The following is a 27515-nucleotide window of genomic DNA, read 5'->3' on the forward strand; positions in this document are numbered from 1 at the left end:
TCACAATTTTTCACAAGAATAATAAATTTCATAAACTAATAAGACTGCCTGCAATCTGTTGCAGTATGTGATATCTTGACTCTATTAAATACTAGAATGGTATACATCCAGCTAGACTTCTCCATTGGTGACACATAAAAATTTAAAACAATATTGGAAATAAAAACTGAAGCCTGACTCCATGGATTTACCAATCTAATGCTTATGATGGGTTTATAATATTCCTAATAAAACTCAAAACCCATCCCATGATAAGCCTACCCCAGGTATGACAATTAATACACATATACTTTTCTTTAAAAAGAACAAATTTAGGCTCACTGACCTTGTCAATTGCATTCAGCAGATGACAGTTGACCTCTAGATGCTTGAAAAATCTTACAATCAGCACCCTAAAAGTACAACTGCCTTGCTCCTGTGTAATCCTGTGCCCACTCCGGCCTTTACCTTTCCCTGTACTAAACCTGAAAACCTAAAATAGGAGAGAGATATAGACGTAGCTTTCCACTTCTACTTGATTGCTGTTAAATGATATTAGAAAAAGAAAGAAAACGTAAGATCTGGGGCCTGATTTATTAAAGCTTTCTAAGACTGAAGAGGATACACTTTCATCAGTGAAGCTGGGTGATCCAGTAAACCTGGGATGGATCTGGTCCAGGATTGAAACATTTGCTAGCTAACAAATGACTTTGAAGAAAGCTATTCCATGTTTCCTGGATCACCCAGCTTTACTAAATAAAATGTATCCTCTCCAGCCTTGAAGAGCATTAATAAATCAGGCCCAATACGTCAGTTTAAGAGATATAACACTGTTTACACTACCAGTTTTATTACATCTGATGTTATTAAACTAGTAGGTTGTAGGTTGTATTTTTATATGTATGCGGTTAGATTATCATGTTGTCATGATCTATTTTGTGTTTTGATTATACACATTGAAATTTATGTACATGTTTTTAACAGACACATAGATTAATGCACCTGCACCAGTGTTTTAAGCCTCTGAACTTTCAAGGAAACATGTCGGCATTTATGGAAAAACTAATGATATTGGAGATACAGTGGTACCTTGGTATAAATCCTTATTCCGTTCCAGAGCCATGGATTTATACCAAACAGGACTTTTAGCAAACAAATGTTTCCCATTAGAAATAAAAGGAAAATGAATAATCCGTTCCCATGAAAAAAAATCCTATTGTTATTGGCATATTATACATTGATGGGGCTTTAAAAAAAATTAAACACTGCTTAATACTAAAATACAGAAATACAAAAGCATCAGATGAAATAAATGAAAATATAACCTTACTTTACCTTGCTAAGAGGAGTCCAGTGCCTACTAGGATGTTGCTGAGAAGGGAGGAGGAGGAGATGTTATGTAATTCACAGAGACTTATAGCGCAGGTTGTACACTGAATGGTAGCAACTGACACTCGTGGGCAGTCGTAGCTTTGTCTCGGGAGAGGTAAATAAGGGTAGCGTGCCGTGTTATGACTCATTTTTACCCATACAAGTTCTACCACAAAGGTTGTATACCAAGCAAAGTTTTTTTTTTCCAAACAGGACTTATACCAAGTTGGACTTGTTCCAAAGCAGACTTATACCAAGGTACCACTGTATTTGGAAATATCTTGAAACACTTCCTTAATAGGATGTAAGATTTGATTCAATTATGAAATGTTATCAATATGCATAATAGAATGAATATTTTTTTCTAAGTATGTATTTTAAATAATATATTAGTGATGTGTAAATAAAGTTGTTATTAGAGGAATAGATAAAAATAATAGCAAAAAAACTAAAAAATAAAGCTATCACATCTATGGACTGCAGATAGGGTTTTGCACCATTCCCCAGGCTGTTCTCCAATTTTTATAGATAAAGCTGTCAATTCCAATGCCAGTCAGATAGGAAATCTTACTTTACATAATATAGCCATTTTTAGTGAATAAAGGTATTTCCTTTACATTTACAACATATATGTAACCTAGAATAAAAAAAAATAGATGTAGGTTTTTGGTTGACTTAGCATCATTTTGTATTCTGAATCATTTGTGTTGAATATATCTTAGACACACAAATATAAAAGATTACCTCTATGACTTCTGCAAATTGTGTTCGAAGAAAGGCTCTGACAGCATAAGGTTCTACAAATGCGCTGAGATTGTGCGGCTCATATGCAGTAAGCCAGGGATTCTACGTTGTAGGCAACAAAGCCCAGAATTAGGAACAACCTGCCACTAACAGTCTGTTGAGTTGTAGCAACATATCAATTACCTGGCACTCAGAAAATGTTACAAATCTCTCAGCATGTCTCCAAGGGCTGATTGTCCCTAAGAATAGTGTAAACTACTTCCCAGTGATAAGACACTTGTTATTATATTATTTTAATTGCATCATTAGAATATTAATAGCATTTTAATTGTACTGTAGTTTTAGCTTTATGTACATGGTACTTTAGACAGAATTTTTTCCCTTTAAAAATAGTCATCTGTGATGTAATAGCAACACAAAAATGTTCTGCTCCCCCAAATGGGAAATATGTAAGTGACTAATTTAAATTATTAAAATTGTAGTTAATGTTATAATTAAACTGTACAATTTAAATGGTGTCTCAGTTAACATTTCTTATGAATTTATTGGTCCAAGTGGACATGTTTTAATTTTTTTGTTCAAGTTCTTAGGTTAAAATTAAGAAGTAGAAAATCAAAAGATAATTATTTCACACTAGAGATTAGTTATGTTTCTGCTTATTAAGAGTAAGTTTTGTGAGCAAAAGGTAGCTTGAAGTCCTATGTGCTGCCGGAGTGGGGGGCATTAAAGCAGAACTAAACCCCACTCACTCATCTGACTTGTTTTGTCTCAGGGCACCGCCATCTTCTCCCTTCCCCTGATTCCTTCTCTCCATCACTTAGCCAACCTCATCGGCTAGACCTGCCAGCAGGACGCCAGCCTCACTGTTTTGTACCTATGGAGGATCATTGTTGTAACCCTATGTTGCTCACACCTGATGTGGACTACATAACACCTCCCCATTCCCTTATCTCCGTAAAATGGAGAATGTTCTATAGAGTAAAATGATGAATTGGGTTGGGCTCATACAGTAGCACAGCTTGAGATTTAAGTGCACCAGAGACATAAAAATTCACAGATTCTCTAGATTTTATTTGGATTTATCGAACAGATATAACAGGACACTTAAATGGCATATGCATTTTTTTAAATATATTTTTTTGAGGTTAAACAGTGGAAAAATAAAAAACATTTTGGTATTTCAAACAATGAACAAGAAAAAAAGAACAACAAAAAAAAGGAGAATAAACCATATACATTTTTTAGCATATACATTTTTTAAAGTATTATTATTATAACATTTGACAGGGCAACTTCGAATGGCAATAGAAGCCATTTGCAACGTTTACAATAGTTCTTTATTTCCAACTTCAGCATACAAGGGAGAATATTCACCAAGAAAATCCCTGATGTGTACCATCTTGATGAGTTGGTGGAGAGATGCTTAGAGTGGATCAATCTTTGAATGGCACATAAGGAGTTACTATAAACCAAAACTTAAATATTTGGATTTAAAATACTCCAGATTGAAAGGATAAAAAGGGCCTTTTGTAGAAAGCACTTAAATATAGAAAGATGTTTGAATATGGGCTTGTAGAGTAAGTTATATCATCAACAGACCATAATGCCTATTATTAATAATATTATTATCCCATTCTATTTGGCACATAAAGGGCGACATTTCAGAGCCACTAGAGAACTCCTTCATCTGACAACATTGATACTCCATTGCAGAACATGTCTTCATGAATTTTAGATGCCGTGATATTTATCAGACCTACCAAGACAATGCTGTAAGATCATTCCAGTCGTGGCCAAGTGTTCAAAGTATAGCCAACAAAGGTGTCCTTTCCTAATTTTTGTCTCCCCATTTTATAAACATTTTTTTTGTAACTTTAGAAATGGAAAACAACTGAATTAAACACATCTTCTATCCAGAAGAGGTACAAAAATATTATAATTTTCTTATGAACGTGTCTGAGTTCAGTTCCTCAAGAAAACTTTTTTGTATTTTATGGGAATCTTTAAACCCTGCACCGAAATATTTTCTGATAAAGGGATTTGCTGTACTTTGCTATGATTCCTCAGTTGAACTGTTCATAACAGCAGAACTTTTCTAGGCCAGTAAATGTACATTTAGATTCTGGATGTCTAACATAGTTCTCTTATTTTCTCAATGGATGTCAATGGGCATAAACCTTATTTGTAGTGTGGATTAGTGTTAAACTAATTCTTCAACATTGGTATTGCTCACCAAACTTTACTGTGTATCAAGAGTATGAAAAGTTTTCTTTCTACTTTTAGACTGATTGGGTAAAGGGTGAAATCCCACCTGTTTGTCTTTAGTGTTATCTTGAGCTCCCTTAATGAGATTTACCGCCCCTTCATGTCTTGCTGACAATGTTTTACCAGACGGGAAGTTCGAAAAAATCTTTAACAGGGTTTATCTGTTCCCTTTACTCCCTTATCCTTCCCCACTCTATCCCAGAACTAAAAAAATAGGTTTTAGCTTGACATACTGTATACTTTAGGTAATACAAGGTATAAACCACAGCTGACCCTGTTGTAAAACATTGTTTTCTAGCCTACATTTGGATCAACCTCTTTATACTACAACTCTGCCTGCTTAAGTCTCTTACACAGCTACTGATTCAATACTTTGTGTGTATAACCTCACAAAACATACAATTACCTGTCTTTTACCATACAAAATGCTACCCAATATTAAACTTCCCCCTACTAAATTTGTGCCACTGGCTTGGATTGTTCAAATCCAGTCTGGCCCTGTGATGTTGTCAGTAATTTGATGAAATGTGATTCAGGAACTGAAAAGAATAATTCTGCAAGGACCACACCTACCTTCCATGGCCATTGTTGGGGAGGAGAACTTAATCCCCGCATTACTCATTCCACAGGTTGAGGGTGAGAAATCCAATGGCTCTCTTATTAACTCCATGCCTACAGACCCCCACAACACTGGGGTCATGTGGGGATGAGACCCACTCCCCCAAAGAGGAAACGTGCCATCACTGGGGCAGATGGAAGTCTGGTTTTGCCAAAAGGTAAGGGGGCTACATACTTGCCTTCTTCTTTGGCAAGTCCCTGATGATGGCAGGAGGACATTTTATGGTTGGGGAAAGGGGCTCACAGGCTCAGTACCCCCATTGTCTATCCAAAAAGATCCCAAGCTATTAAAGAGTCTAACTTTAATATTAAGGTGGTCCCCACTCAGTTGTTATTATTCTGCAAATACAAAAAAAAAATAAACACAACATTTTTTAAACATTGTAGGGCCCATTGCAATAAAAATTAATAAACAATATTTATATAGAGCCAACATATTATGCAGAGCTCTAAATTAAATAGAAGTTGCAAATGATATACAATATGTCTAATTTTGCTGACAATTTTATGTTTAGTGTCTTTGAAATTAACTTGCAAATATGGAAGACTGAACAAACTGCCAAATTTTTATAAGGCTTGAAGGGTTCCTTCTTCAGACTGCATATTCCAGTTTTGTCCACAAATGTTCACCAGACTGCTTGACCCAATTCCCTCTGGTCTACTCCGTGCCCACTTCTCCGTGCTGGCCCCTGCTCTAACCCAACTATTCAACCTTTCCCTGTCTACTGGTATCTTCTCCTCCGCCTTCAAACATACCATTGTTCTCCCTATCCTGAAAAAACCCTCACTAGACCCCTCCATACCTTCTAGTTACCGTCCCATCTCCCTTCTCCCATATGTTTCCAAACTCCTTGAGTCTTCAAAAGACTCCCCGATTACCTGAGCACCAACTCTCTCCTTGACCCTCTCCAATTTGGTTTCCGAGCTACCCATTCCACCGAAACAGCCCTTACTAAAGTGGCCAATGACCTTATCAGAGCTAAGTCTCAAGGCAACTTTTCCCTTCTCCTTCTCCATGATCTTTCCTCTGCATTTGACACTATTGTCACCCTCCTCTGAAACAAATCATGCACTCCTTTGGTATCAGTGACACTGCTCTCTCTTGGTTTGCTTCCTACCTCTAAGGTAATTCCTCCTCTCCCACTGTCCTCCCTGTTGGTGTCCCCCAAGACCGGTTCTCTTCTCTCTGTACACCTCCTCCTTCGGTAGTCCTATCTTCTCCTTTAGCTTACAGTACCATCTGTATGCTGATGACACTCAAATCTATCTGTACACCCCTGACTTGTCTCCCTCAGTCCTGGATAAGGTTTCATGCTGCCTGTCAGCCATATCATCATGGATGTCTGACAGATTTCCGAAACTCAACCTGGATAAAACCAAACTCATCATCATCCCCCCCTCAAATTCCAAATCTGCCCCTAACATATTCCAGGCGCTCAACAACACAGTCAACACAGTCATTTGTCCTTCCCCTCAGGCACGTTGTCTTGGCATCACCTTCGATCCAGCCCTCTCATTTACCCCCCATATTCAGAACATTTCCAGGTCACTTTCACCTACGCAACATCTCCAAAATCTGCCCCTACCTGTCCCCAGAGACCACCAAACTCCTTGTACACGCTCTTATCATCTCTTGTCTGGACTACTGTAACATCCTCCTCTCTGGTATTCCACTAACCCGACAATCTATTATGAATGCAGCCAGACTCATCCATCCTTCCCACTGGTCTTCTTCTGCTGAGAATTTCAACTGAGAATCAAATTTAGGTTACTGTTCTTTGTCTTCAAATCCCCACACAGCTCTTCTCCAACTTACCTGACTGACCTGGTGGAGAAATACTCCCCTACCCACACTCTTCATTCCTCCAACGACCTACTTCTGACTTCCTCACTCATAAGCTCATTTCTAGAGCTGCCCCGACTCTCTGGAATGGTCTACCTCTTCCTATTCAGCTTGCCCCTACCTTCTGCTCATTTAAAACCCGTCTTCTTCGGTCTCATAAAACCCTCACTACTTCCCATCACTCCATATCTCCCCTCATATTGTAAGAGACATCCCCCACCTCCTAGATTGTAAGCTCCTCAGGGGAGGCTCCTCTTCTCCTTCTGTGTCACTGTCTGTAACTGTCTGTCATTTGCTACCCCTATTTAATGTACAATGCTGTGCAATATGTTGGAGCTATATAAATCCTGTTGATTAATAATAATATTATTAAAAAAATAATAGATTCAAACCAGGGCCCATAGACAGCCACGTTAAAAAAGTTCAATAATTTGCTCTAAGACATTCTTTAGCTGTGTGTTTTAAGTCATCATCCTGTTTTGAGGATCCATAACCTGTATATGACAGAGCCTATTGACCATGGGTAGTGCACTTTACTCCTGAATGTCATGATATTCTTAAGATTTCATTATTTTTAGTGCAGACTTAAGGCAGACTAAGGAACACCAAGCTGCCTTGAGTTGGTTGTCTACCCATTGCCTATAATTTGATTGTTTATCATTTTCTTTCTGATCATCTCAGATAACTCTCTTTCACTTTTTGTGGTCAACATTTAGTGTGGGGCACAAAAATCAGAGTGACTACTTTTCTTTATTTAAATAGGCTGAATGACCGAGTTCACAATTGGAGATGCATGTGATACCAATTAAAGAAAACAGTTTGAAAATCACTTTAATCCATCGATTTATAACCTTTTTATGGGAGTACCATCAAATGTACTTGGGAAAATTTCTTTGTAGAATATTCAAGACACTACCTCATTTAACACTTGTTTTGCTTTACTAGATAATATAGCAAAGGCGTTTCGGGTATGCATAGGACAATTGCTTTTAACCCTTTTGTTTAATTACTTTTCAGGAGGCATGAAGTACTTTTTTAACTAACTGAAAGGGTACCAATAATCTTGTCCATGTTAGTATAATACATATCCAATATGGGTGTATTACCTTTGGTTACTACTGCATGGGTCATCGTGTATCTAATACAGTGCAAAAAAAAAAAAAAAATAGAAAGGACACTATGTGCCTTGATGTCATAAGATAAAAAGTCAGGAATATGTGGGAGAAACAAACAACATTTAATTTTGCTAAAATAATGAGCTTTGCAGCTACAGAGAAGATTTCAAAATATAATATAAATGAAAATAAAAAAGAATTTACAGCTGCCACTAATGAAAGATTGGTGCCTGGTTGCATTGTTGCAGTAAATCATTGCTTATTGTATTATTATTATTATTCGGTCAAGAACAGAATTTGCTCGAGTTTGAGGTAGAGTATATGCTGGATTTCTATGTTGGCAGTGTGCTAGACATAATGATAAAGTTCCCATTTTCCTGGAGTAATCTTGTGGTTGTGTAACTAGCCTCAAGTCTCACAGTTTCAGAATATAACCTCCTTCAGACAAGGATTCAATACCTTCTGTGAAGCACATTGCAGCTGAACTGTATAAAAAAAAATAACAAGACATAATTGTTCTGCATTGACTTTTTTCCCTACCATGTTGCTGAGGATAATTCTGCACGAAGTGCAGCAATTATAGAAAAGGTTATTGCTCAGAGTGTTGCTTTACACTCTCTGGTGCTTTGTGTGCCCTTAGATGATTTTTTATTATTATATCCAACACCCATATGCCTAAATGCCATGCAATTTATTATTGGTCGCGTGTTAATTAATGCCTTCACAGGGTTTTATTTTATTTGCATTTAGCACTGTTAGACCAACTTGTAGATTTACATTTATCTGTGTGAATTTGTTGTTATTACATGCAAGTGAAATATACATTTTAATGTTTTTTTTTTACACATTTTGCATACGATTTTGCATTATCATCACATCACAAATTTATTTGGAAATAACATTTCCGGAAGGCACAGTATTTTTTAGATATTTCTAGCATCCTCAGTGTAGCAGTGTATTCTATAGCTGTAAATGTAAGGTTTTCTTGGTAAAGCAGTTACGGAATGCATAGAAAACATGTGAAAAGAAGTCTAGAGAGTCGCATGCTGGTTAAATATGTAATGAAATATTTCTAGATAATATGTACCTAATGGTAAAAAAGAAATATTATTTTGTAAAATATTTAGCTTTGCCTTCACCAAAATACGTTACAAATATGGCTGCATAACAGAGTGCGTTAGTCTCACAATATACATTTACCTGGAGATTGATTTTTGAAGGATTGCATGGAATGTTCAATTTAGGATCTCTCGGTGGTCATCACTCACAGCTATAAACTGTGAATCAGAACTAATTTATTGTGATGATTTCAGTGCCATCTTACAGGTTCCCTGGTTCTACGTAGGGGGCACAAATCTGGTGGGATTTTGCTTCTTTTATGTGTGGGTAAAGGGGACAATTGCAAATGTTCATTAGGAAGACCACTAACTTGACAAAGCTTGAATGATGTCCTTATTATTATTACACAGTATTTATATGGCGCCAACATATTATGCAGCGCTTTACAAAGTCCATAGCCATGTCACAAGCTGTTCCTCAAAGGGGCTAACAATCAAATGACCCTACATCTGTCATATGTCTTTCATCCTGTCTAAGGTCAGTTTTAGGGGTAATCTAAAACCTAACTGCATGTTTTTGTTTTTTTAATGTGGAAGGAAACCCACACAAACACAGAGAGATCCTACAAACTCCATGCAGATGGTGTCTTGGCTGAGATTCGAATCTGGGACGCAGCGCTGCAAAGGCCAATGTACTAACCACTGAGCCACTATTCTTTCCTTATATACAGGCTTCAAAACCTGCACTCAAAAGCAACTGAATAGAAAGCAATCAAGTAACATTTTATGTGAAGGCCGTGCCTTTAGGAGTTGGCAAGGCAGAAATTCATCTTCACTTATAGGTAAGACTGCTGTAAAGTGCCAAATGGTGTTCTACCTCTTTATGACTTGTACATATGCTTATTGACAGCTGATAGACAGACAAGCTCTAATTTACTGACATTCGCTTTAATTATTATTTTGGTAGATCCCCTTCATTTAGCACTGACTGCCTGCAGGAATGAAAATTGATTTTATCATGTTGGCAGGTGAAGATCTACTGGATGCCAGTCTAGCTCTTGGAATCAATTTGTAGTGGTGTCAGAGGCATAATGAAGTGCAGGCTGTATTGTGACAATCAACCAACAGCGCTGCATATTTTGGTGCCAGCCTCCTCATGACATGTTTGCATTGATAAAGTCTGAACAACATTCTATCTTTTATCAGGAGAGTATTAATAAATGTCATCATCCTGTTATGTTTAAAAGATATACACATATTGCACATATGTGAAACCAGATGGTAATTTTATCTTGATCTATTTTTATTTAAAATGGTCAGTATACCCATATCATAAATGAACTCATATATGCAGTCATTAAAGCAGATTTAAAAAGTTCTGTACATTTGTAGAGCCACAGATATTTAGAAATGTTTGCGGAACAACATATTACCTATAGGAGCATTTAAAGGGCCACTGTACATAAATTACATTTATTTCATACATTGGTTTACAAATTCTGGTTTTCCTAGCATGAGGATGGTGTCATGAAAGAAGAAATACCTTACTATGTTTTTTCAACTCAGAATTCGGACAAGTAGTTAGACTCATTAGAGTAATTGAGATGAGTGTCTTTGCCTAACATTGTAGGTAAAAGGCTAAACAAGAAATTGTGATTTTTTTTCCAAATTCAAGTTTTGGGTTTACTAATGTTTACATACTGTGATACATCATTGATTGTTCTCAGTTTTTCTGCAGGGCAAATCTATCCCTACTGTCTTTAAATAGGATTACAAAACAGATTTAGTATGTGTACAAAAACACCTCATTATAATTTATTCTATAATTTCTAACATCCTTCTGCAATTTTAACAGACATATGTAAATACAGTGACAAAGCTGCAGACCCCTATGGACCACACCATTCACAGCAACTCTGCACCAATGTTACCAGTCTACAGATTGCTGTCCAGGCAGTCATGGATGAAACCTTGTGGTCCTTTGAAATACAGATAGTGCAGTCACCATGTATTCTGAATTTATTTCCTGGAAGTGTGGCAGAGCCATGCAACTTTGCTATGTGCCATGTATGCACCACATTTCTCTGGCCATAGGCCGCCACTGGATGGAAGACCAGTAGTATGACAAAGATCATTAGAACACAGGTGGGTATAGGGAAAAAAACTAAAAACTAGAGCATGCTATGTGCAGAAATCAGGAGGGCAGGTTATGTGATCATGAAATGGGGCTTAAATTTCTAATTCGAATTCCAATGTCATTTGAGCTTTTGATGATTTTCTATAACTGTAGGTAACATAAAAACAAAAAGTATGTGTAATTTAGTGATGATTCCCAAATTATAAATGGAAAGAATTTTGGTTCCCAACGAAAGTATTATATATACCAGAAACAAGTTCAGCTACAAGCTGTCTATGGTAATCATTCTGAAATTTTGGTTTGTCATATTTGTCCAAAAGGCAGATCATGGACAATACTGAGACTCGGAAAATCTATCCAGCAACAAAAACAAAAATCAGATGGTCAGTTTTCTAAAGATTGAGTTTATGTAAATACTGAAATGACCACCTAAAAAGAAAAAATAAATGAACACAACTCCACAATTGTGTAAGACGCAATTTGGGAATATCTAATAGAAATAAGAATTTCTACTTTATATTTCCTGTAGCATAAAGTCAGGCATATGAAATTCATTCAAAGGATGAAAATCTGCCAAATGATGTTACCTTGTGTTTCAATTTGTTTCTCTATATGATCCCTGCCGCAGTGATCTCTACAGCTGAGTAAAATATATTTGAAGGTGAGTGGAAATAATGGTAACTTTACATCTAACTGGATGCTAAATGCTCAGAATCAGTTGGGTGCCACTTGTCAATGATGTCAGTTCACGAAACCATAATGCAAGCGGTAAGTTCACCACTGTGCGGTATATGTGACATTTTTGTAATTTCTAAAATATTTCTTTATTTCACATGATTTTACTGCATGGGTCAGGTTTATTTAAAGGATCAGTCCACCAAAACTTATCTTTTTTTTAGGTTAAGCCTAAAGAGCTTCTAATATCTACCTCTAGCAAGGAGTGTGCAAATTTATTATAACAGCCACCATCAGGGCTATCTACGAAGAAACTCTCACCACTGGAGTCCATGAGATATAAGAATCAGTCAGCTGGTTTAGGTTTGCAACATCTCTATAAAAAACACAGGGTATAATTTCACTTAATTTTTTTGTTTTAAATGTATTTATGTGAACTCATTTTACACACACGCACAATTCATTTAAACTTTTAAATATTTTAGGTCCTGCCATCATTTAACTGAATGTGAGAGGTAACTAAAGAGTTTTTATCACAGAAGGGACAGGCAATGTTCCTTAATAAAATGAACTTACCTGGCTGTGTATTTTTTACAACACTTGCCTCTCTCTGTTACATTGTTGGGATCTTCACCCGGTCCTCTTACGAGTTTGAAATCTTCAGCCAACTTGATTGGCTAGGCTGGAATGGCGTACATGCACACAGTTCATTCAGTCCTGGTAGCTAGGTTGAAAAAGTACACTGTACATTGGAAAAATATTGCTAACAGACAGGTACGTTTGTTTTATTGCAGAAGAGACATACACATCAGTCCCTATACATAGTCCTTTCTGCAATATAAAACCTGTTTGCTTACAATTTTTGCTTTTTGAAGTACCGTGAAACTTTTAAATAAATTGGAAAAGGGCTAGATCTCCTATGAAGTCTCCATTTTTGTCTGTGTCCTCATTGGGGACATCCACCCTTTTGTTGGGACTACTGGCTGGGAGGGAAAGTAAGGAAATCAAAAATTCTACAAGAGGTAGGGGGATCTTCCAATAATGACATCTGTTCTGGTGACAGCTTTCTAGGGAAGGAAGGAAGCATTCAAAGTTTGTTCTTTAGGCCAGTGGTCACCAACCAGTGGTCCTTGAAAAAAGTTTGCTGGTCCACAGAAAAATGTGGACATTATTTGCAATTTTTATGTTTTGTTAATAATAAAACAAAAATAATATTCTAATAATTTCTTATATTCTGAAACACAATTTTAGCTTTTATATTGCACTAAATTCGCGAACTGTAATAGAAAAACAAGAGACTCACAGCGTGACGTCAGTGTAGTCTTAAGTTGTATGAAGCAACAGTTGCCAAGCTGTACGCTTCAGTATTGTTTCCACCATTACAACAGTCACCCTGCACCACAAATACTGATTATCATCCCATTGTTTTATTTTATTTGTTTATTTCTCAGATGCTCCTTTAGGTAAGTATGACCTTATCTGTGTATTTTCTTTACCTGTTATATTTAATGGCAACACATAGTTTTACTTAGATAACTATCATTTCTTGTTTGGTCTTAAATTCAAAACCCATAAACCCATAATGAGTGAAAAAAAGCAAACAAATATTTTCCATTACTTTAGTATTACCAAAGATAAAACAACTAATGATAATAGTAACAATAGTAATACTTCACTTAACCATGAGCTGATCAATGAATCAGAGCCTCCACAGTCCTCGTCGGGCACCATTAGGAAGATCATTATTATCCAAATGTATTTATCTTTTTAAAAAAAATTCATATAAATGGTCCGCAGGTTTTAAAATGATGAATTAGTGATCTGTGAGTTCCGAAAGGTTGGTGGCCGCTGCTTTAGGCAAATCATGTTTCAAAGGAGAACTTAATCATTTATAATAAATACATACTTACAAAAATTGTATTCGAGGCAAAGAGCTAAAAACATAGTTAAAATACATATATGTTTATTGATCTACCTACCAAAGGACATGTCATTGTGTTCAGCCAGGTTTATAATCTACACACCTATGCTTCATACTACGACCATGAAGATGATTTTCTACTTCCTGGATTAGTTTTAATGTTTCTTGGCTGACATTGCTGGTAAATGGAAGCTGTTCCATCGTTTAACAAATGGACTAGAGCTACAGAAATGACACAAGGGGCTGCATTGCTGAAAAATCTGTCATCTGGAGAGATCTTTAGTGAGAATGGGAATGTAGGAGATACAGAATTGCAAAACCATTGTGGGTACAACAGTGGAAATAGATGTGTTTAAACTGTGTAATTCACCTATACCTGAACTCCAGGCACAAAAACATTTTTAAATGTATTAAATATTAGCCACAACGATTATAAATACATTTCTTGTGAGCCAATAGCAGGCCTATACCTAGATACAAGTCAGGTTATTTAGATAGGTTGCATGTATAAATAATAATAATATAAATACTTTAAATTCACATGTGTGTGTTGTGAGAAGGCACAAGTTACCGAATGTCAGTGCAACACACGTTAGAACATGATCAGTGTATAAGGTCTGATCCAGTGCATTTAAAAAACCTGCATTAACATGCATTGTGTGAATGCAGACTATTGTATTAGGGCGGAATTCTTGCTGTGCACTGCAACACAATAGTAATGTAATACCATGCATTGATAATCACTGCAATGCAGTTATGGTAGGTATGGTATGTAACTGCAATAGGGTGTAACTTAAATTAAGGGCTCCGTGTTGTATCAACACATGGTAGTGTATTACTATGCCTTGTGGTAATGTGAGTTGTAACTTGTTTGTTACCATAGCACAATCCTGTGAACCCTTTTTATTAATCCATAACTCCATTTTACCTTGCCTTCGAGTTCCTCTTTAATTTTTTTTTTTTATCTCCCAGCTGTTTTCCTATGCTGGATCATAAGTGCAATGACTATATTTTCTATAGATTTTTAGGTGTAACTGTCATTCACTAACTGTTACTGATCGTCATTTAGCTGACTTTTTAGCATTAGCTGCCTACTCACTGACTACCTCCAGGTGTTTCCTGCTTTGCCTCTGCCAACCCGTCCACAGAACAGGATGCAAAGGTTGCTTTTAGGCTGATATCAGATGGGCACTATATCAGCCACACCTGAAAATGTAAGTGTTAAATGTTATTCCCTGTTTATTAGTGCGGGATGCCTTGTCCAGTAACATCTCAATAAAGTGACGCTTTTTACACTTTGGGTGATAGGTCCTGATTAGCTTTTTGATCTGTATCATAACATTTCTAGTAGTGTGAGAAGATCTGTGCTGGAATATGTTTGGGCTTTTTTGCAGAGTATGATCATTAGAAATGGTCAGTGACATGCAGAAAATTCAACTTTTATTTCATATGTTTTATTTTGACCATCTCTATCCACCATTATGCCTGTGCTGATAAATTTTATTGAAGTCATTGTGTGAAAAAAATGAAATAATGTTGTGTAGGAAAGCTGGATTCAAATCACACTTTTTGGAAATTACCTTGTTATATTACATTGATGGCGGAGATAACAATAGGAGGTCAAAAAGACATTTTGGATAGGGTGATCTGCTGCGATATTTGCAGTTGCTGTTTTCTGTAGAAGCCTGACACAATTAGAGTTAGCAAATGGCTAAACACAAAAATCTGACAATTTTCTCTAAATTGAACTAATGTCATTTTTTCCTGACTGTTTGTCTTCATCCAACATGATTAGCCATCCACAAATGATGTAACTCATAACATTGAGCGTGATGTCATTTTTCCTAAGACCAAACCATGCCAAGATCATACACTAAACTGTAAAGGTGCAGTGAAGTGCCCATTGTAAAGAAGTTTGCAAACTGGAAGGTAAAATGATTTAATTGATAACAAGACATAGTTTGTCTCCTCTGGAAAAAAAAGAAAAAAATGCAATTTTGGTAACATTTCCATCATCCATATAATAACTTAGAACCTGCAGAATACACCCAGGTTTGTAAAGACACATCAACAAGTAAGCTAGATTCTCTGTAGGGGGAGAATAAATACTGCTGTGGCAGTGTAGGCTTACCTTTAGTATTTCAGGTGCTACTAGTATGTAGTATATATTTTGCAATGTCTGAAACTAATGAAAACTTCTATGATCTCACTATTAAATTCTGAAAGAGAGTTGGAAAATTGTAGCAATTTGTCACATTTTTAAATAAGCCATATCAAACCTGGAGCTCTGAATATCAACATTAAGAAGTCTTTGTTTGACAGATGTAAAACTAACGTCCCATTTAAAATGAGTAAGTGTCTTAAAATATTTCACTGTTAACATTTCTTCTTAGCTCAATCCACCACAGAATTCAAGTTTTCCGGACAAGTTAAAAGCTGAAAGCTACAAAGAAAGGAAGTGACATACCTGTTTAAAACCTGGGAAATCCACCAGGAGAACATTCAGATCATCCTAAATTTATATTATAAATCTGCTGTTATTTTGGTGTTTTATTATATTTTAGGTTTTTTTGCAGTAAATGATAAAATGTAGTTCCAAAAAATGAGGAATACAAACAAAAAAAATGTTTAACAGGGTTACCTCTAGGCTGGTTTAATGCTGTATCTGTACTAAAGCAAATACTTTTTCATGTTCAATAAAGTAGCCGAGAATAAACCCACAGTTATTTTTTCATCTTTGTCACATTAGGGGGATTTTATAAATACAAAGATTTGTTTGGCTTCTCCAGCACTCAGCTCTGCAACATATCCTTGACCCGCAGGATTCCTGGATTTTATTTAACCTGTAGATAGAAGATAGTTATACATTACTTTTTCTTAGGTGAGTTCCCCTATCACTGGACAGAACTGATGATGATCATTTACTGTCCAATAAAGGAGGTTGGAGGTAGAGAGGACTCATGCCAGTATGAAAAATGTATGTAAATCCCAAGACTGACACATGAAAATAAAAAATACCTTGGCAGGAAAAGTAGTCAACATGTATAAATTTCAACAGAATATTTAGCTGTTTTGCTTTTTTACGTGTTGTATCTGTGAGCTTTAAACAAGCTCTCTAATCAAACTTTGTTCAAAGTAATGGTGAAGTGTTTTACCTTCCATCAGCATAATAATCCTCGAGAAACACTGAGCACTGCATTTTGCCGACTTAACACAGTGGATTTCGGCATGCGTGTACTTTCTGACTTCTCCGCACTGTTTACTTCACCTGAGAGACTCTTTTAAAGTTGTGATAATTACATCTATAATAAACACTTGTTAGTCTGCTAGAATCCAGCAAAAAAAGCAAATAAATAGAACCTGCATTACCTTTGCAATTTTGCTTTTAAATACTCTGCCAACTCTGAGCTGGGAGCACCAATAGTGGATATGAGACAGTGATAAACTAGGTGATGCAGATGGTAACTAAAGGCTTACAGCCAAGAAAAAAAAGAATGATATGCTAAAAAAAAGTAATTTAAAAATCTGGTTGGCACTAAAGATTTTTAAGGTGCAGAAGAGAAATACTAATAATAAATTGGTAGATAAAAAGAGGGGCACCAATAAGCATTGTACTTATATAATCGGTATAGTACATACATTTTGAGAGACATGACTTTTTTCATTAAAATACATTTTTTAATTTTCAATTTTTTTTGTATTTAAGTGTTTCTGATTGTGGTCCATGTTTTTAGCTACTTCCTGTGTGTATGCTTTCCTTTCAGTGCTAGCAGTCCATAATTGCCCAGGACTGCCTCCCTTATTTTTATATTAATAGCCATTACTTATAAACCACTAACAAATTATGCAGCACTGTACATTAAAGCGGACCTATAGATAACCCTTCTATATATAGTAAAATTATGTTTTTTTAAATAAATGCCTTTTAAAAAAACAAAAAAAAAAGGATGAACCCCTCTCCTTCTATATTTGCCAGCACAGAGCCTCCTGGAATACGTACGTTATGAATCCCAGGAGGCTTCGGGCTCCTTCTTCTGTGCAGAAGGTGCGTTATAGTCATTGAAAAAAAAGGTGGCGATCTCACACATGCACAGTCAGATTGGCACTTTTGTACAACTACAGCAGGCTACGTCAACCGATCTTGTGCCTGTGCGGTCAGAAGAACAAGGAAAAATATGGGACGAAGCAAGAAACCAGGACAACGCAGGAAGACAACTCCAGGGGCATCGAGAGATCTGCGGAAGTAAAGGTAAGTGACTTTTTTCATTTAGTAATATTAGTTTCGCTTTAATTAGGGGTTGCAAATGACAAACCTGTGCCATCCTGGATTTTTCCTTCTTCTTGCCGAAAAGGAACCACCGCCAGGCGCCGCCATCTTCTTTCCTCTTCTTCAGGCTTCTGCTTACATCACTCAATCCCACACTGTGCAGGCAAAAGATCAGATGATGACTTCTCCTGTAAATGTAAAAAAAGTGCCAATCTCACTGCGCATGTTACATTGCGGGGAAAAAGCCCCCATGACGTATGCATCCCAAGAGGTTCTTGGCTCCCATTTTGAAAGGTAAAATAAAAACACATTTATTCTTTACTCTTATAACAAAGGGTTGTGTACCCTTTTTCTGTGTCCTTTTACATGGATAGTAGAAATGTCATTTCATGTGAAAAAGCACAGACCTTAAATATTATTTTTGGGACGTTTAAAGGCTTACAGAATTAGATCAGTAATGAAGGACACGTTTACTTTGTGATACAAACATGCTCGGTTCATATCTCCCCCTTTTATGAAGGAGGGAATGCTCACCTATTATATAAATGCTCTGAACTAACTTGTATCAACTTTGATTCAATGTTCAACTGGAAACGTGTGAGTTAACAAATAAACATGAGGACATGTACCTTAAAGGAAAAGAACTTCAAAAATGGCCTGAAAGCCAGTTGAGAAAATAGAAATTGGCAAATGATGAGAGGTAGGGAATTCCAGAGGTGGGGGTAGCAAAGGAAAACGCCTGAAGGACAAGGAGGAGCATAGACATTTTGAAGAAAATATTACCAAGATGGGGTCATTGAGTACAAATTAAATTAATAAATTTCCTTTTATCAAAGAGATTTAAAGTAATACTCTATGCGGCTCCAAACTTATCAGCTTTGAACTTGTGTTGTTAAAAATATTATTATTAATAATAATACCATTATTATCATATTACTTTTTACAAGCTTTATTACTGTTGCATGTTAGTGAGGGAAATTGTGGATAAGATTAAACATCTAAACCAGAACAATTTTTTTTAGAAATGAAAAGGTCACTGTTAAAAACTGATATTGTCACAAAAAATGTTCCCAACAAACGTCACCTATTAAATTTTCCATCCTTGCCTCTGTCTATGAAACACTGAGCATCATGCAATGGTAAGCAGCCAAGCAGAACTAAATGGTACTTTTTTGGGTAATTGTACCTGATAAAGGTTGTATGTAAGTTTTTTACATTCACAATATTATGTTTTAGCTGTTGGTAGGTAGTATGGGCTTTTCCACTAAAAATCAAAACATAAAGCATAAACTCCATCCAGATATAGAATGCACAACATATTGAAGCTGCAATACATATTTTGGAGTTTCACATTTATTTTTCCAAGAATGTCTGTATGAAAGGCTTATAGGGGAACTAAAGTTCCACAGCTAAACCATACCTGCCTGTTTGCAATCTCTTTTCTTATAGATCACAGAATAGCCTGTGCATAGCTTAGTGTAAAATGCTGCAATATGCCAGGTATGGATGAACTCCTGGGTGCATGCTTAGACTTATGGTATTCTACCCTGATAGATCAAGTTCTGGAATCCAGAAGAAGATTGGGAGAAGATAGCAGCGTCCAAGACCGTGCAATGACTGGTAAGTGTAATTATTATTATTAATAATAATAATAATAATAATAATAATAAAAATAATAAAATTAATAAACAGGATTTATATAGTGCCAACATAATATGCAGTGCTGTACATAAAATCGGGGGTTGGAAATAACAGACCGTGACACAGGAGAAAGAGTAATTACAAAATTGTGATCAGGAGATATAATTAATTTACTGCAGAAGTGACATTACGTTTGCTTCTGCAATAAAGAACCTGCCTGGTTGCAAATTTTTATTTTTTTAACTTTTGTTAACACACCATAAAATCTCCCAATGTTAGAGAGACAAGACAATAGATCATTGTCCCCCAAATAAATGTACCCATTAAAAGATTTCCCCTCACCTCATGTTCTGGGGACAGTTTTGAATGTTCTCTTTTTTCTTGATGACAATGGTCCCCAGTACAAAACAGGAGCTCGAATCTCCCCAGTGGCAACACAGACTGCAATAAAAATCTGATAGGTGGTCTAATAATTTTGGTTGGAGATTTAATGCATCATTAAATGAATTTCAAGGGCAAGTAGTGTAAGCACTGATTGTTTGGTGTCCTCCCCTGTACAGAGGAGATCAGAAGGGGCTATAGTGTTCATGTGCTAACAAGGAACATATTAGGAGGGAGCAGGGTGGCAGAGATATACGATTATCAGTCACCTGCTGCTTCTTCATTGCCCAATCACAAACTTATAGAAAGGTGAGTCAAGACCTATAATGGGTATTTAACTGCAGCAGACATCGCACAAATCTCCTGACCTGCTAAACACACAGCTAGGGTATTGTGGCAGTGTGCGAGTAAATCTCAGGAATGCATATAAAGGAGTAGCAATCTGTTAGCAATATATGTATTTCATCTTCTTATTCAGCTGTTTGCCTGAAGTTTTACTTTAATGTTTTTTGCCCAGGATTACATCATAATTGCATTATTCATAAGCACACTTTTTCACCTGAGAATAAATGCAGAAAAAAGAATGCTAAACACAAACCTGTTATTTGTTTCAAGTGCAAACTGTTATGTAAGCATTGGGGTTTGTGTACATGGGCGTTGTTTTACTGTGTTTGATATAAATTATATGACGTTCATGTCAAATGAAGGTCAACAATTTACATTTACTATAATGATTTCCTGAAGATGTACTTCACCTCATTTGCTTTTTGTTGCATTTCTCTGGTCCTATTGTCACTTTCCAACATTTGATTTTAAAAAGAAGGACAGGCTGATGTGTTTTGCAGTCCATATCCATAAAAAACTTTTTACAGTGCCATGGTACACAAAACTCAAGACAAAATATAATTTTTAATTTTAGGATTAAAAGTATATAATCTATGTATGGTATGACATAGGTTTTATAGTTCAGTGGTCAGAATTATATGCCGATTATCGGGCGATAAAAATCTGACGTGTGTACGTAGCTTTACTGTCTGAGTGCAACATTGGGACCCCTGAGAATTTTTGCTATAACATACAAGTATGCTGAAAATATTTGTATAATATGGCAAGGTTACCATGTATCTCCTAGATTGTAAGCTTTTCAGTCAGGGTCCTCTCCTCCTCCTGTGTCACTCTCTGTATTTGTCTGTCGAAAATCTGCCGTGTGTACAGTCGGTGTCGTCCATCGTCCGGACGACCGACCTGCCGGATCCACGGACGATGGACGACAGCCGATCCTAATGAAAGGGAAGGGGAGAGCGCGCAGCAGGGTGCCGCTCCGTCGCTCTCCCCCTCCCCTCTCCATGTATGTACAGCACCGTTCATGCATTGGGTAGTCCCTTGTCGTTGGAAAGGATCGTGAAAGATCCTTTACAAGGACAAAAATTGCAGGTGTGTACGCAGCTTAATGTCTGCAGAATTTACATTATACTGTCTGCCTTCCATAAAAGGTCCCTTTATTTAGAGCATTTGTACACATATACCAAAGGAAACAGAAATCCTGACATTGTTTTAAGTGACACTGTCACCTTACCTATTCAAGGCAAAATTACAGTGCCTTCTGATAGCAGCCCTACCCCAGCAAGTTATGTTTAATTTACCCATGCTCCCTTACCCCTTTCCTTAGGCTTCTGGGTTTATTGGAACATGTGACTTTTACCATGTGCCAGCACTTTATATAGGTGGAATAGTGACATTATCCACCCAGGTAAACTTGTATACCAATTAATACACAAGGAAGTTATAAGGAAGCACTGTCAGGTAGCAGCATATCTTTAAATGATGCAATGCAAGGAATAAGGCACATTTACCTGTATTTACCTGTGGCATGTAATCTCTATGAACACACCAAGGTCTAAGAAGACAAAATTGGTTTAGCACAAAGAGCCCAAGATAAAAACTGGTAAGACATCATCGTATTTAGGTCACTAAAAAGCTGTGGTCAGAGAAGCCATGAGGACAGGTTGGTCATTAAAGCAGATTTGATAACCAATTTTTTTTTAGAGACATAAAGTCTGATGTAAATACCGGGATATAAGTTACAGGAACAAAATCACATGAAATTGGTTAAGATTTCTCATACTGAACTTGACCATTGCTCATGGTCTTTCCCATGCGGTGATAACATGTTCACTGCTGCATATATCCTTCTAGGCTAACATGTCCGGAGTGAATTTTTCACTCATGCATGCAACCAGTGAAAGGGCTTTCTAAATATTATCTGTGAAGCCAATGATCATTTATGCGATGTCTAGACTGAACTTACAATACCATATTTTATCAACAAAAGCCACTGAAAGAGAAATATAGAATAAGGATTGTATAATTACCCCAAGAGGCGGTAGTTACCCATAGGATTAAAAGGTGCTTTAACAATATTCTCATATACCCAAGAAAAAAACAGTTGTTGCAGAAGTAACTAGTAAAGCTTTCTTTATGATTTATTTTTCTTGTTCAGCTATTGTGTGATAATAATTAGTTCTATTTACGAGCAGATTACACCCAGTTTTGGGCACCTCCCTTTATATCGGCACCTTGTAACACTAATCGTTTTCTGTACAGCATACAGTTCTGACATCTAGGTCAAGCAAACAAGTTGAGTCATTCCATGATGCAAATGAGGACAGGAGGCTGTTCTGTGCTGCTCAAGCTTCTCTGTCTCGCTAAAGGACGCTGCAGAGAATCACTGTCTGCTTTTGAGCCTCATTTCACTATTAAAAGAGGCTTTATCCTGTAAGCCAATAAAAATAATGTAATACATTTTGTTAAAGAAATATGTTTATCGCTGTGTACTGATTTACATTTCAACAATAAAAATATTTAAACTCAAAATGTATTTTGTACTGCATCAAACAAAAGGTTAACCTGTCATTTAGTACACATAAGCATATTCACCACTAGTTGTCCATTTGATCAACTTATCTGACCCATATTCTGATCAGGTGTTAATTTTTAAATACTGGTCCTACATGTAAAATATTCTGCCCTTCCTATTGGTTTTCTTGGATAGAAAGTGTATAGAAAAACACATTTCTTTTGGACCATTGCTTGATATTTACCAACATACCCCAATCTATCCACAACTGATTGGAACCCCAAAACATTGGCCTCTAATGATCAGTTGGCTGTGTAATTCCCATCAGGCTCATTGTGTATTTGAACAGTAACCAACATTTTTGATACAATTCTACAATATTTAAAATAATTCATTAATTAACAAAAAATTTTAATCACCATAATTTTAACTTTATATAAAAGGTTAGATGTCCGGAAGACGAATGAAGGAGATGGTCATGCCCGGAGGTTCTTCTGCACTGGGCAGGACGGTGCGGGACCGAATCAAAGCCAGGGATGGAAGGATCAAGGGCTCTGCGAAAGTAAAGGTGTAATTTTTTTTTTAATGAAAGTTTCTGTTTAAACCTTACTGACCCATAGAAATACATGCACACTACACTGTGATAAACATGATGGGCATAAAAGAACTGGGAGTAAAGTTAAGTTCTTCATACTGGTCTGGCCATATTGGTTTGTTACCTTATCAAGGCTACATACACACAAGTAATTTTCACTTCAAATCTAATGACCAATCGAAATAAAAAGATTAGATCTGGAGTAAAACTGATTTATTAAAGGTCTCCAAGACTGGAGATGATAGACAATCAGGGCAAGGGGCAATTAGATTGGGGTGGAAATGGGAATTGGCGATAATGGATGTTAATTAGCCAGGAATTGATATAGATACTTTCTGATTTGCTGTAGCTTTTAAAGTACAAGGTGAGAAGGTCACTATATTCAGGACAATCAGAGTAAGGAATTTCAGTAAAGAAGAGAACCCTGTACAATTGTGCAAGACTGATTGTAGGGCTGTGGTTCAGCTTTAAAGTGCAACCTTTATGTAGGCTGTATTGACATTTTACTATGCTTCTCCACTGGGAGCTGAGCCCCAAAAATACCTGACAATTCCGATTACAGGGGCATATGTGACTTGTCAAAACTTGCAAAACTTCCTGAGAGTTCAGGTTACTCTGGTTGAAGGGAAGAAGGTGAGTACAAATTATCTATGGTCCCTTTGTCTAGTGTGGGTAAAGTGAAGGCTTCCTTTAATTCATACATGGCACTTTCTGGTGCCTGTGCCACAACTCTATTTTTCTCCAGCCCTTTCTTGGAGTCATGACAAATATGTGAATCAGCTCTTTCCGGGTTCACAACTACCAAGCTATGTCATGATCAGCAGTAGGAATTACCATACACAAAGTGTATCACAAGTTAGAGGCATGGGCATAGCCGTGAAGTGCACAATTACAAATATATATAGTTGCCATTCAGATATAAGTAATTATTATGACTGTATTTTATTTATAAGGTGCCAACATATTGTAGGGTAAATATGGCCTATTATATATCAATGAAATTGTATACTAAGGGTATATCTGTCCGCATTATCATAAATATACAGTTCTTAATGTAACTGGGTTGTCAACCTAAAAATCTATATTAAAGCACATTGAGACTTTTGTAGTCAAATAATACATTTTCCTTTTCTGCAAAAAATAACAAAAGTAAAACTCAGAAAAGGTCGATAACAAAGCATATTAATTTAGCAGTCCATAATACTGCTTTTGAATCATATCATTGTTCTGTTTGAGCATCTATGTATTTTTTCTGTGGTAACCCAAATATAGCTTTCATGAGGTAATGCAGCTAAATGACGTCTTTACTTCAGGAACACTGTGCCCTCAACCACAGAGACTGTCTGTATGGTATTGTGTGGGCTCCAGACAAAATATTACAGAGTGAACATTCACTATTCTCATATTACTATTAATATAAACTTACAATGAATAAATATATCATTTTTTTTACTTTTCTAGGATTTTACTGTAATTTTAAGATCAAAATGTCTTCTGGGTTGGGTTCATAAATGTGTTGTTCATTTTCCATCTACTCCCATCCGGTAGTGCACATTCTGACCTTGTTTAGAAGGTTTTGACAAATGGCTGTGCAGATTTGTGGGTACCGGCTGAACTAGGAACAGATCCGTACAAGACTGGAGAGGAGCTGATGGACACAATAGCTACAATATATGCCAAGTGTAATTGCAACAAAGGTGCTAGTAGGCAATTGCTTTGCCTACCGGTTGTTTATACCGGCAGCATGTGGCTTCATTAGTGTGTGGCATACACAATTTAGAACAATGTCGGTAAATGGTGACATTCAGCTTTTTTGTACATTACAGTTACCTCAAATGTGCAGAACAAAGCAAAAATTTGCAATAATTTTCTTCATTCAGAAGACCTTACCTAATCCACTTATCAGGGCAAGCGACTAATCAGAATAATTGTTTCCATGATTTCCAGTCTTCTACCTCTTCGCTCTCTGTCTACTTCCTCTTTGCCCAAAGTATATCTGCAGTCAGTATGAGTGTGCCTAGGAGCAGATTCAAGTGTTGTGATAAATCAGTGTCACTATAGCTTAGGAGTTACATATCTAAAAGTTTAGCATGGTTCCATCCCGCTACAGCTGTGCAAGTGTGCCTTCCAAATGTACCTTTGTAACCTTTTTGTTTAAAAAAAAAAAAACATTGAACCCTATCTACTTAGTAGGCCCTGAAAAAAAAACTCTCCAATTTTTCACCTTAGTAGATAACACCCTGCCTCCACCACTCATTTGCTCTTCATTTGAGGCAACAACCTGCCCCCTCCATAGTTGCTGATGTTGATATGCTCCCTGGCCCAGTCTCATAATTTTTGGACAACGTTGCTGTTTATCTTCCCTATATTCTTTCACAGGACCTTGGTAAGTCCTTGGTGACTTTGGCATTGCAGTAGATGACCCTAGCAACCCTTCTGCTCCCTATCAGCACACTTGTTCTAATGCAGAGCGGCATACCGTCACATACATTTAATCTGGCCTTGTCTAGAGTTTGTATTTTTGTTGAACAGTTTAGAATTGGCCCTCTTCTGACCACCACCTTCTTACTTCTCTACATTTTGCCCCAGACCCTTTTTGACTACCCCTTGCCTACTCTTTAACATCTTGCCCCTACCTGTACCATCTGCCGGACCACGTCAATGGCAGAGAGACCTTTGTACCTTAAACCACACTGTCTACAGATTGCTAGCCATCTGTTATTAGCTACAGTTCCAAATTACCCTGCTTATTGTATTTTGTATTGACCTTAACTAACCCCCTTTTTCAACTTAGCTCATTAGGAAAAAATCAGTGTTGTTAGGAAATATTTTTGAGGACTGCAAAGTATCGGAACATTTATATAAGTTTCCCTAAAATTTGAAAGCCAAAAGCAAAGCACCCATGACAGTGGTCATACAGCAACTATTTAAATGAGGTTCCATTTCCACTCGGAGGTGTAAAGGTTTGCTCGATCTAGCTTCAAGGGAGATAAGGAAGGTAGAACAGTGCTGTTTGTTTAGATGAGATATATAATGACTGTCAAGAAAAATGTAGTGCAGCATAGCAAAGAATCTATTAGGTAAATTATCTGCACATGAAGGTTGTACAGCAGTAGCAGAATTAGGATTTCAGGATGCTACATATGTACATGTCATTATGTTCTGTACCTGTACAAAGGAATTTTTTGCTGCCTTGCTCTGATTTGATACAGTGTCATTGTGTGAATATGTGAATACCCCTGCACATCTGTGTGTGTCTGGGTGCATAGACACATGCATATTGATGGGGCTGTAGATGCAGATTTAATTGGCACACACTGACACATGAATATGGGAAACAGTCATATGAATATGCTAAATGACAGCACAGGGAAATGAGCCTAAGCTCTCCAATTTGCATATTTTACCAGGAGACTTTTTAACAAAACGCAGAGCTTAACATTTTTATATACTGAAATAAAAGTCAGATTTGAGACCTCCATGCTAAGGACTATGACAACATAAAGTAAATTGTATGTAAATATATAGAAAAATGCTGTTCTGGTCATAGTCAATTTTGCAGGAAAAAAGGAAAAATGAAAAGCCATGTTAGTAAGGTGAAAATGTTTATTTCAATATCTAACAGGATTTAGCCTCAAAGAGTTACAGAGATCTTAACAGAGTAGTAAATACTTGTAAGGGCTGGTAAATGGAAGCAAACTGGCAATATCGTATTAACTTTATTATTAATAAAGAATTTTGAGGATCCTTTGTCTCCCAACCAATGGTATTACTATATTCAAAAAATGGAATTATGTGACTGCAACTAAATTCATGAAGTATACAGATATGGTCAAGTGGTTTGAGTTGGTGTACTGCAGTTTTTGGATTTAAGAGACACTACAAAAACAACCAGCAGCCAGAAACCCATTTTTTTGGGAGTAGTTGGAGGAAAATGATTGATGTTTTTAAGCTAGCAGAAATTTTATAAATGCTCAAAGCAAAATTCTTTACAACAATGGTATACAGAAGGACATCTCTGAATTCAATTAATTTTTTTAAGCCTTTA

At 36.6% G+C, this 27515-nt stretch overlaps 1 long non-coding RNA gene across 1 annotated transcript in view; it reads left to right on the forward strand.

The window, feature by feature from the left end:
- The window catches only part of LOC140332574 (uncharacterized), a 20707-nt gene extending 4131 nt beyond the window's left edge, over nt 1-16576 (forward strand). The window contains exon 3 of the long non-coding RNA XR_011921179.1: nt 16120-16576. This is a non-coding gene — a long non-coding RNA (uncharacterized lncRNA). The remainder of the gene's footprint in view (nt 1-16119) is intronic.
- The last annotated feature ends 10939 nt before the right edge of the window (nt 16577-27515 follow it).

This window comes from Pyxicephalus adspersus, chromosome 6 (genome assembly GCF_032062135.1).
Source record: "Pyxicephalus adspersus chromosome 6, UCB_Pads_2.0, whole genome shotgun sequence".
Taxonomy (NCBI): domain Eukaryota; kingdom Metazoa; phylum Chordata; class Amphibia; order Anura; family Pyxicephalidae; genus Pyxicephalus; species Pyxicephalus adspersus.